The 12,953-nt window shown below is 42.1% G+C and overlaps 1 non-coding gene across 1 annotated transcript; it reads left to right on the plus strand.

The window, feature by feature from the left end:
* Positions 1–2,371: 2,371 nt before the first annotated feature.
* Trnat-agu lies at positions 2,372–2,444 on the plus strand. The gene has a single exon. It is a non-coding gene; the product is annotated as a tRNA-Thr (tRNA).
* The last annotated feature ends 10,509 nt before the right edge of the window (positions 2,445–12,953 follow it).

A 12,953-nucleotide genomic window follows, 5' to 3' on the forward strand; every position in this document is an offset into this window, starting at 1 on the left:
GCTGAGAAGGAGGGATGAAGGCAAAGCATATGAACCTAGTAGACGAGAATAAAGAGACGAGAGAAGGGAAAGGAGGTAAACAGTAAGGGAAAGAGGAAAACTGAGGCCAGAAAGAGTATGTATTTTCATTGTGGAGAAATGAAGAGTGAATGGGAAAGATGAAAGCAGCGATAAAAGGTGCAAGGAAGGAAGGAAGGGAAGAAGGAAGGAAGGATGGAAGGAGGAAAAAAAGGAAGGATGTGGATGGATGTGAATGGGAAATGACAGTAAGTGGAAAGGTGGCAGAGAGAGAGAGAGAGAGAGAGAGAGAGAGAGAGAGAGAGAGAGAGAGAGGAGCAGCTGTTAAGACACACTCTCCCAATAAGAGGATCACTCTGGCTAATCCGATTTAACATTGACTTCGATACCTATGTCACGCGTTTGTCCGACTTACCCTTACTCCTTGGCACTCTTCCTCCTCCTCCGCCTCCGCCTCCGCCTCCTCCTCCGTTGGTGTTTGCTTTCCATGTAATCCTTTGTTTTCCTTTGTAATCCTTTGCAATATCTTATCTCAACGCATCACCCTCAACGTTTCATCTCCCTTATCCTCTTGTTTCTCTTCTTCTTCACTCCAGTTTTCCTCTCTATCTCCTTCAAATGTCTTTTTCTCTTATCTTGTCTCTTGTCTTTCTCTTCAATTCACTCGTTCATTCATCACTTCACCTTCATTTTTCTCCATTGACAATATTCCTCTCTTCGTCGTAAGATTTTGTTTCCCCTCACCTATATCTTTTTCCTCTTCATAACTTCGTCTTTGCCTTAGATTCTAGTAATTCCCTTATATCATCTTTTTTTTTTTTATTTCTACTTGCTACTTTCACGTCACAGCTTCGCGAGTCACCCCTCTGTCCACGTCTCTCTCTTTCCCCTCATAACTTCGTCACTTCCACAAAATTCAGTAACTTCCTCATTTATTGCGTAACTCATTTTTTTTTTTTTATTCTTTTACTTCCCTTTGAAAGTCTTGCCTCACAGCCTCATTCCTTCACGCGCCGTCCCTCTGTCCAGTCACGCTTTCATGTTCTCCGGCAACACTCTTGGCTCAGTGTCTCTTTTAACTTGTGTCGTTACTTTTACTTTCTCATCTGTTACTCCAAGCTGGTTCCTCGTCCTCGTCTTCCCCTTAGGTCGAGTGTGCGTTTCTTAATTAACGTGTTATGCTTCTCTTTATACACTGTTTTTTTTAATTATGAATAGTGTAATGCTGCTACTGCTACTACTGTTACCACTACTGCTACTATTACTACTACGACAAAACTACTAGTACTACTGCTACTACTACTACTACTACTTTACTACCATCACCACCACCTCCCCACTATCCTGCTACTACTACTGCTACTGTTGTCACTACTTTTACTAGTGCTACTCCTGCTTCTAATACTGTCTCTGCTGCTACTGCTGCTACTACTTCTACTACTTCTACTACTGCTACTGCTTCTGCTACTTCTACTACTGCTGTTAATACTACTGCTCCTGCTGTAATTATTGCTACTACTGTTACTGCTACTACTACTACTGCTACTGTTCCTACTTCTGTTCCTACTACTGCTACGCTATTGCTGTTACTACTACTACTACTACTACTACTACTACTACTACTACTACTACTACTATTTACTTTTATTTTCTAAGCATATATTTTCATATCCCTTTATATTTGCTCTTTTTATCTTTCTTAGATTTTTTTCTTTTCTATGATCCAGTTTTATGCTTTTTCTTTTCTATTTTGTTCCGTTTTTCGTTTCTTTTTTGCCTTTTGTCTATTTATTGCATTTTTTTTTACCGCTGGGAACACGTGTATAGTTTTTTTTGTTGGCCGTTTTTTTTTCTTTCTTCTTTGTGTGTGTGTGTGTGTGTGTGTGTGTGTGTGTGTGTGTGTGTGTTTGGATCTGTATATTTGTGTAGGAGCGTGTATTTTTTTTCTATCCCTCCCCTCTCTCTCTCTCTCTCTCTCTCTCTCTCTCTCTCTCTCTCTCTCTCTCTCTCTCTCTCTCTCTCTCTCTCTCTCTCTCTCTCTCTCTCTCTCTCTCTCTCTCTCTCTCTCTCTCTCTCTCTCTCTCTCTCTCTCTCTCTCTCTCTCTCTCTCTCTCTCTCTCTCTCTCTCTCTCTCTCTCTCTCTCTCTCTCTCTCTCTCTCTCTCTCTCTCTCTCTCTCTCTCTCTCTCTCTCTCTCTCTCTCTCTGTGTGTGTGTGTGTGTGTGTGTGTGTGTGTGTGTGTGTGTGTGTGTGTGTGTGTGTGTGTGTGTGTGTGCGTGGTTATAGGCTTTTCTTAGTATACTTTTTCCCAGTATGCCTTATATAAACATAATTACAATCGTATTATAACATGTGCCTTCATAGCTCAGTGGCTAGAGCGCTGGTCTAGTAAACCAGAGGCCGGGAGTTCGATCCTCCCTGAAGGCAAGTGAAGGTAATGGGTGAAAATTTTTACGTCTTTGAATGAAGAATTGTTCCTAATTCCTCCAATTGCAGAGGATTAGTTCTTGTGTTAGAATATCATAAAAAGCGAAGAATTTTGTGTAGCTGTAAGAGATTAATAACATGGAAGTCAATACCTCAAAGCTCGCTCACTTAAAATACAACTGTAGCAAAGAGATTCAAGTGTTTGTGTAAATATCAGCAGTGGGTGTGTGTGTGTGTGTAACGCGGAACTTTCTAAAACAGTTTCCATCCCACAGCCATTGATATAAAAATAGACACTATACATTTTTCAGATAACTGCTCTCGACCACGATAATAAAACTGAAAAATTCGGTCACGTATCATGAGCCCGCAGCAAACTCAGTCAATTGGTTGGCGGGAGGGCTTGGCGGGCGAGCGGGTAGGGGAATGAATGAGTAGCCGAGGAAGGTGTGTACGAGTATGTGAGCCAGCGCCACATCCTTGAGCATCCCCCAAACACACGCATAAACACATGGCTGGCTTCATTGTCACTTGGCAGGTTTGGTTAGCTCACTGCCAAGGTTGCAAAGGTTGTCACTGATGAGGGAGGAATTTCTATCATCCTCTGAGCAAGTGGTTGGAATGTGTGGTGTTTGAATGGCCTCTTTACTCACTCAGCTCCACGTCATGTGTCTCTGGGGAGGTGTGGATGGAGGTCACGAGTTGTCCTTAAAATTCTGAGGTCTTTTGCTTCGACAGAAAACAAATAACATCAAGAAGTAATCTTTATAACCATCTACAGAAAGAAGAACAGTAATATGGTTTTGCCCTCTGTACTTTGTTTAATGATTAGAGGTCGCTATAGAATCAAAGATGACTCAGAGTAATTACTGTTTTAATGTGCCAAATAACAGTCAACAGATTAAGACAGTGCTCTGGTTCTGACCGTGAAGCAGATTCCGTGAGGTGGTGGGTAAATTTATTCTTATATATTTATATTGTTACGTTCGTGTTTTGTTTATGTTATGTGTGAAATGTTTAAGTACTGTTTCTGTTTGTCCTTTATTTCCGTCTCTCTCTCTCTCTCTCTCTCTCTCTCTCTCTCTCTCTCTCTCTCTGCGTGCGTGAGAATGATTAGCAGTCACATGACGTCACTCACCAAATCAATCTATATTCAACGCCCCAATTCAATAGAGATTTACACCCTCCATCCTCTCACTTCACGTCTTATGCTCCTCACTGTCATCTCCTTTCGTAACCGTTTCATTTATCTCCACACCTTACCCACATAACAGTCATTTCCACTCTTTTATTTCATCTACCTATATTCTTTTTTCTGTTACCCTTTAGACTTTTAGAGTATCCATATGTTATGTTTCAGTCTTAATATCTCATAGTTTCCTGCTTCTTTCTCGTTTTTCTCCTCCTTTTATTATCTCTAGAACGTTTATCGCCGCTCTGCCTTCCATCTGATCTTTATTCTTTCTTCCGTTACGTTTTATAGTCTCCATTTGTTATATTTCATTGGTTTGACATCCCCTCCACACTTCTATATCTCCTCCTCCTCCTCATCCTTTCATCGGAGCATTCACGTTCATTCAAGTGTCATCCTCTTCATTCTCTCCACAGTACGGCTTCATTCGTCACGTCCTCCCATAGTTCAGGTCACCCCATTTCACGCCTCCTTCCCCACTCCCATCACTCTCCTCCCACCACACACACAGCCTCCACCCTGAGCAGCGGAGCAACAGGTCCCACTACGTGCTCACCAGGGAGTGATGAAGGAGCGTTTTTATGATTATTGTTTTATCATAAGTCGATTTTTGTTGCCCATATCACTGTTGCTGGTACATTCGTTCCTTTCTTGACGGTATCTCAGTTTGTTTTACGTCCTGTCTATACGGTGGTCCACAAGATTGTATATTTTAGCCAGGGCATGATGGGGTTAAGAGAGTGTGTGTGTGTATGTTTTCATGTAAGAGGGAAAAATTGTGTGTGTGTGTGTGTGTGTGTGTGTGTGTGTGTGTGTGTGTGTGTGTGTGTGTGTGTGTGTGTGTGTGTGTGTGTGTGTGTGTGTGTGTGTGTGTGTGTGTGTGTGTGTGTGTGTGTGTGTGTGTGTGTGTGTGTGTGTGTGTTTTCCTCGTCTTGGCCTCGCATGGGATTACTGGCCTGGTATATTAGATTGTAGCTCTGCAGTAATGGTAAATACTGTTTTAGTTTTTTCTTTCTTTTCCCCCCTCCTTTTTTTTTAGAAGACGGTAATCGGAAAAGGCAACAAAAAATTGCGGTAAAAAATACCTAGTGAGGTGCCGGTCCCCGAAAAGGAACAAAAAAGTTTGCTAAATGTTTGGGATAAATGTCTTGAAGCATAAGAAAGGGGAAATACAGAAGCAGGCAGGGAGTTCCAGAGCTTACCAGAGGAAAGGATGGATGATCGATAATACTGGTCGACTCTTAGATTAGATAGGTGGACAGCATAGTCAGAGAAGGAAGAAAGTCTTGTGCAGCGATGGCACAGGAGGAGAGGAGGCATGCAGTTAACAAATACTAGAAGAGCAGTTGGGATGAAATTAGCAGTAGAAGATAGCAAGAGATGCAACATTCCGGTGGTGAGAAAGAGGCTGAAGACAGTCTGCCAGAGAAGATAGGTCGATAAGACGAAAAACTTTTGATTTCACAATGTCTAGAAGAACAGTGTGGGTAGAATCACCGCCTCACACATGGTATACTCCATATATGGACGAGTAAGGCCTCTTTCTGTACAAGGTTAGCAGTCCGGAGGAAAGAAAAACTGGGGGAGAAGGCTTATAACACCTAACTTCATTGAAAGTATTTTAACTAGAGATGAGATATAAATTTTCTTATTTAGGTTATAAGTAAAGGGCAAACTGAAGAAGAGCGGATAGCTGTCTGGAAGGTTGTGTCGAGTTGATAAATGGAGGAATTGCGTTTTTGAGGCATTGAACAATACTAAGTTTTTTTTTAACTCAACTAGAAATTCTTAAAGAGATCAGAAGTAAGGCATTGTGTAGCTTCCCTGCGTGATCTGTTTACTTCCTGAAGGTTAGATCGTCCGTAAAACTTACTTTATTCATCATATTTAACCATCTGTTTTATTTCTTTATATTGTTACAACAGGTTTGTCTGAAGTGCTGCAAATTTTGGTGAATGATGCAACATATCCTTATCAAATCTCTTTTTCTGTTACATTGTGGCACCAGGTTCCTTATGATGTGGTAAACAGTGAAGGGGTTAAATAAGAGCATAGAGATTAACATGTTCAATTTTACTGCGTTATGTGACGTGCAGGTTTCTGTACACGTAGCTGATCTGATCCGTACATTCTTTCTTCATATGACTAGTTGGATTTGCTGGGCTCTCATATGAGTCATACGTCTTCATAAAGTATTGTTTCTTATTTTGAGTGATTTTCAATGGTCATTTTTCAAGCGGGTTGAATGTAAAACTGTCACATTAACTGATGCTGATTGTTCATGTTACTGCAATTCTCATTTGTTTTTTAAATATTTACATGTTGGTTTTTACCAGTTACTGTTTCAGTTTATTTGGGTTTAGTTACATTTCTTTCCCTCGGTAGTTAATATTCTAATGTTTACTGGATTGATTTTGCCGTATTTATGGCGGGAGAAAACGCTAGACAATGGGTATGAGGGAAGTAAAAAGTCAAAGTACTATACTGAAAATTATAAAATGAATGAGAAAATAAAATAGAATGCAACAGTTCGCTTTGTTGTTCATTAATTGCTTCATGTTTTCGGTCCATCTTTCTTCATCTTTATATACTTTTTTATTTTGTTTATGAATTTTCGGTTTATGTATTTTTTTTTTTTTATACCATGAGAGCTTTTCACGGGAATTTATGGGCTAAAGGGGATACTTTTTGGGGTACCTCCTATCTCAAAGCCCACTCGCTAGGAAACCGTTGCCCCGAGTGAGGAAGCCCAACCTACACTCGGACCGTGGACAGGATTCGAACCCGTGCGCTTGGAGATCCCTCGGACCCCAAAGCACGCATGGTTCCACTGTACCACGGCGAGATATCTCAAGCGCACAACTATATACGTAACTTTGAAATCCGCTGCCTCTCCTGTGACCTTGAACGCAACTCGGCACATTGAACCGCACTCGTAAATATTTTAGTCAAACTCTCATGATGTTTTTCCTCGTCACTAGCTCAGACCCTAACAAACTATCTTTACAATTATGAAAAAAAAAAACTTTGAAACCCGTTCGGCTTCCACTTCAGCCGATGGAAATTGTCGAAAATAAGACGAAACGCTTGAGAATTCAGCTGATTTCCCTTATTCTAAATTAAAGTTGCATGAAACTTCTACCCTTTCCTGCCTTACTTTATGTATTCCTTATCGTCCTCCTGCTCTTTCATCGCTTTTCTCTTCCCTATCTCTGTCTCTATCACCCCTATCCTTCAACTCCTCCTCCTCCTCTTCTGCCGCCGCCGCCGCACCAGCAGCCACTCCACAAATTGGACGATTATTGACCGAGTGTGAGGGATGATTGGCTCCTCCCACGGCAGCTTTACTGGCCGTCACGTTCTCTTTTCCTCCGGTCAGTGTGTGTGTGTCAGGACGCCTTCACGCTCACGCCAGTGCTACTCTCACGCTCCTCGATAGTTGGTTGACCTCGCAAAACAAAAGTTCATATTCAATAAAGTTTCTCTCTCTCTCTCTCTCTCTCTCTCTCTCTCTCTCTCTCTCTCTCTCTCTCTCTCTCCACCGTCCAGTTCCTCGCGGTACAGATCAAAAGGTGCGTCTGAGGCATCCCTGCTTCAGCCAGCGTGGTTCAGGCGGTCATTCGTCTCTTCTCCCGTCGAGAGGCGCGCCAAGCTCCGCCACAGTCCCTTAAATCAGTGTCGCGCCGCAGACACCTCTCACTCAGGGTTCGTCAGAGGGGACGCCGCGAGAGAGGGGAAGCTGCCACTTAGCAGTCAATTCGCCGCCGACCTGCCAAAGCCTGGAAAAGGGGAAATTGCCGTGTAATAGAATTGACTAAATATTAATTGTATTGACTAAGTTCTGCTGTTTATTTAGAGACTTTCTGATGAGGAAGTAGATATCATTGGCTCAGTCTGATCTGTTAGAATTCACAATAGAGAGGTAGGGAAAAAGTGTGAAATCTATGAGTTTATGTTGAAAAATGCATAATGATTTATAAGAAGTGAGACATAATGCATAAAAAAAAGATGATTAGAAGAATGTATGAACTTAGATAAAATATGTATTAGGTAAGAATAAACAGCATGTTTTATACGCCTCATGGATTGTTGCAGTTTTCTTATTTTCTTATGTTCTATGATTTTTTTTATGGTGCAATGACGCCTGGAATCCTGAATGCGTTAAATGAGGAATTTCAAGACACAAGAAATGAACACCAATGTCTCAATCAGGAGAGACACTTGTACATATATCAGTTAGAACATTCTTTCTTTTTTTTTATCCACTGCTACTTTGAGGACACAGACCGAGAAGCCACAACAACATATTGCTTATTCTTCTGAATCCGGCATCCTTTTTCATTGTTCTCACCTTAGCTAGGATTAGACCATTTTATGAAGTTTTTGTTTGCCTTCTAAAGATCAATTATATCGTATCTAGTAGGACATTCACAGGTTTCTCTATCATACACTGAAAAGTTTCAATAACTTCTCAAAACTATTCAGATTGTAAGAGGTAAGCTGTGAGTGAGGAGATCGGCAGTGTTGGCATGGGCGGGAGAGCAGCGCCTCACTGCCTCCACTACAGGGGGCGGCGATATGAAGTCATATTGAGCGGGTATAAGCCATGTAAAGGGGCTATAACACTGCCTTATGCTGATATAGCGCGACGCCGACCATAACACAAACACCACAACACACCATGCCTAAAGAAAATAAATAAAAGCAACGTAGCTATGAGTGAGAAGAGGTGATAAATAAAACCGCAACCAAGACTTAACCACACGCACGTACATGGAAGCAGGAACACTTTCAAAGGAGTGCGGAGAGAGCGACAGGCAGACACACGAGTAAACAAACATACAGACATCACCACTGCATGTTTTAATGCCAGTAAAACAGAAAAACAGCAGGAGTGTAAAGTGCACACGCCATTCCTGAGAACTGGCTGACGCAGCGCCCTGCAGCCATGCACGGTGTCTGTAAAACATGCTAATGCTAACACCTTTACATCGGCAACAGACAGACCAGGGAAGTTATCGCTCTACGGCTCAACATTCGTTTTTTGTTCCTTTTTCACCTAAAGTCCGTGTTGTGATGTCAATGGTAATCATACTTTTGATAACCATTGCTGCTGCTGCTGCTGCTGCTGCTGCTGCTGCTGCTGCTGCTGCTGCTGCTGCTGCTGCTGCTGCTGCTGCTGCTACTACTACTACTACTACTACTACTACTACTACTACTACTACTACTACTACTACTACTAATAATACTAATAATAATAACAATAACAATAATACTACCACCACTACCACTGCTGCTGCTGCTGCTGCTGCTGCTGCTGCTGCTGCTGCTGCTGCTGCTGCTGCTGCTGCTGCTGCTGCTGCCACTGCCACCACCACTACTACTACTACTACCACTACTACTGCTACTGCTACTACTGCTGCTGCTACTACTACTACGGTTTCGTTTCTTTTTGTATTTTTCTCTTTTCATCTTTTCTTCCTCCTCCTTTTCCTGTCCCTTTTTTTCTTTCTGCTACAACAACTACTGCCACTACTACTACTACTACTACTACTACTACTACTACTACTACTACTACTACTACTATCACGACGACCACTACAATAGAGAAAAAAGGGCAAAGCGGTAGAATTATACAAGCGCATACAAACTGAACTGACCTTAAAGGGAAGGGAGCACGGAGGAGGAAGCAACGGGCAGGAGAAGTAAAGAAAATAAGAAACATGAGGCAAAGTTGAAGGAGAATCAGAGTCTGGAAAGGGAAATAAAAGGAAATATTGGCTATCAGACTTGAAAGATGCTGAATGTATGGAGGGTGAGGAAAAAATACGAAGAATGAATGGGTGTGACCACAAACCGATCCAGTAAAATTAATACCAGAAATTAATGAGTAAATAAGTCAGTAAATAAATAAAAGAGCTCTGTTAATCTCATACGAGCAGGTGAAGGGATCAGTTTAGTTATAGTTTTATTGGTATCAAATAAAAAAAAACAATATAAAGGATATAAAAGATGAAATAGGAGAGTTGCAACACAAACCAACTAATGAGCAGCAAGGTGGCCAGCTCATGTTTTTTTTTTGCACTCATTAATTTTCAATCTTTTCCAAGTTTTTCCTTACTTCATTTCTTAACCTCTTCACAATTTTCTCTAAGTCAAGCGATTGGCTTCCTTGACCTGACCTTCACCCGCAACTCATCCTTGTCGCGGTGTTTGATGAGGCGGTTCACGTTGAGGCAGGCGAGGCGGAAGGTCCAGCTGCAATGGCCCACCTCACTCCAGTCCACCAAGAGGGCATTCCGCTTTTCGTCACTCTTATCGATTTTTTTTTTTTTAGTCGCATTTTTGTATGTTAATCCTTTGTACATTTACTTACTACGTCACACTTAATGATCTTAAGTGAGTGAATCTAATATGTGATATTTTAAATTAATTCATTTGTAATATTTTATTTGTATGTAACAACGAATGAAACTCTTATCATTGGAAGTGGAAGTGAACAAAGTATAAAAGAAAAGGACTTTTCAACTGGTAATGGTTACAACCAAGGTTAGTTGTTGCAGAGATGTGGCAATTTTAATTCAGCTCTCATTATCTTCATGTACATTTCTTCTTCTTTTTTTCCACTCTTGTGATCCAAACACATACAGTTCTCTTATTGATCGGTATTGAAAAGCGTATGGGAGGAAAGCAAGTGAAAGGCAGAACTTGAAATGTGGCGGAGGTGCGAAATGTGGCAAGCGGTGAGGTGACAGAGGGGGATGGTCGCAAAGGGCAACGGCAAGGCCAGGGAGGGTGACTAAGGGAGTGAGAGTGTGACAGAGATGAGTCAATGGAATATACAATAGGTTGGCGTGCGTGGGCCAGTTTCAGTTCGCCAAAACTTCCCCTAAACCCACTCCACCTACACGCTGGTCAGCCACGCCACGCCTCCTTGAACATATTTGCCATTGTTCAGAGGGAAACAATAATCGTTTTCCATCTCCTGTGTCACTTCCCAACCTTTACTTTACGATGTACTACCATCATTGTTCATGGTGACAGAGTGGCCGTGCTGAGGCAAATAGCTACCTGGACGCCTGGCAACGGAAGACATTTCCGGTATCGTCAGTGTTAGGCAGTGTTAGATTTGTCTCCCTACGCCTGACAGTGACAATGCAGTGCTCTTCACGCATGTGGTGAGGGAGTCAGGCGTGACCAACCTGGACACGGAATATTTGTAAATGCCTTGTACACTTAGTTTTAAGAACACTAGACTTAAGGAACATACTGAGGCGGTTCATTAGAATTGAGGAAATATCTTAGGAAGATTGCTCTAGTGTTACTATAATCATGTTATAGTCTTATAACAAGATGCATTAGACTATTTCTTAAGTCTTAAACTCAAAGTGTCCAAGGCAAGTAAAAATAATCCTTGTCTATGTTGGTCAGTCCTGCCTCCCTCGCCACATCTGCGAAGGGACACCGTCACTGTCAGCCTCAGAAACACCATCGAAGAAACAGTGAAACCACCGAAACAACTTCAGTGAACACACAACCTCCATGTCGACATCATTAGGGGTAGAGTGACTCAGAGTGCATCTCACTCTTTATAGGAAAGGAAAGCGTCCAGCATAACCAGCGCTGCCACCACCTTCACACTGCGCTCACCCTCTGTTTGAGTGGGAGCGAAGGAGCAGGAGAGACGGTGTGAGTCTGTCTCTCTCCCTTTGCCTTCTTCTTTTTTGCGCCTTTTCCTGTGGCCAGTCTTCCTTCCCTCTTGTCTTGCTTTGCTGTCTTTCTCAGCACCTTTATCCTCATCCTTGCTTGTGCTTGGCTCTGCCTTGGTGTTTCCTTTCCTCTCTTCGGTACCGTCGGGTGCTTGTCGTGCACTTCTCCGTATTGCTTCTCGTACATATCTCGATCCTCGTTTTCCTCCAGTCCTTTTAAGTGTTTCTGTTGGTCATCCTGTTCCTGCTGGTCATCCTGTTCTTTGTGCTTCATCTTCTGCTGATAGTCCTCATTTTCTTCGTCCACTTCATGTTCTTCCTGTTGGACCTGCTCCCTGTAACCCATGGCTGGCTGCTGGGCCGCCACGTCGCTTCCAGTCACGCGGGTCGAGGGCAGGGCAGTTAGATCCACAAGTTGAATACGAACTGTCGTTCGTTGGCGTCATCCTTTCTCACCTGGTCGAGGAGGCTCTGCATGGGGACGTAAGCCGATGGTGGATCGCCTGCGAGTGGCTCCCTCCACTTGACTTTCACCAGCAACTCCTTGTCGCGGTGCTTGATGAGGCGCTTCACGTTGATCGAGGTGAGGCGGGAGGTCCAACAGCAGTGGCCCACCTCACTCCAGTCCCTCGCAGGTCTTTTCCCAGCGGAAGGTGATCGGCGTGGTGACATCACACAGTCCAAGCTTGCAGCCGAACCTGTGCGTTACCACTTAGACTGGCAGGTGGTTCTCTCTTATAGAGTGGGTGACACACACGTGGAAAACACTGCTTGAGAATGAGGATATGAAGAGGATTGGGACAGACATACTAGTATTCAATGCATCATATATGTTCAATCACCATGCCTAAATGTCTGCGTTCAAAGAGGAAAATCCCACATTTACATCAGATTGCTTTAATAACGACATTTTCACTGGACTGCACAACCAGGCGAATAATTGGTCGTAAATAAAAAGCAATGATACTAATTATATAGCAACGATTAATGAACCGAATTGTTAATAACGTCAATATATACAAAATAAAATATACTTGAATAAAGCCAAGCCAATTCTCCCATCATGTATGGTTTACCTCCTCCTAACTTTTACTCACCTTTATTGGAGAGCAATGGCAGGATGCTTATAATGTTGGTAATCTTTAAGAGAAAACGTTATATTGTGATTTTTAAGAAAAATAGAAAATTACATTATTAGGAATAGATGTAAAACGCCTGAGACTTTTGTCAGAAAAAAAAAAAAAAATAAATATATATATATATATATATATATATATATATATATATATATATATATATATAAAAGCGATAAAAACACTCCACTGATTAGGAATAAGTTATATAGAGGTACTGACTCTGGTACCTCAGCTCTGTCTTTTGTATTGTTGTGTGTGTGTGTGTGTTCTTATATGTTTATTTATTCATTTCTTGATAATTGTCGAGTTAGATAAGTCAACGCACATACACACACACACACACACACACACACACACACACACACACACACACACACACACACACACACACACACACACACACGGCGCTTCTTTCAACCTTCACGTGACACACCCAACACACACTAATATCAGGCATATATTTGTGGGGTAA

Source organism: Portunus trituberculatus, chromosome 16 (genome assembly GCF_017591435.1).
Source record: "Portunus trituberculatus isolate SZX2019 chromosome 16, ASM1759143v1, whole genome shotgun sequence".
NCBI classification, from domain to species: Eukaryota; Metazoa; Arthropoda; class Malacostraca; order Decapoda; family Portunidae; genus Portunus; species Portunus trituberculatus.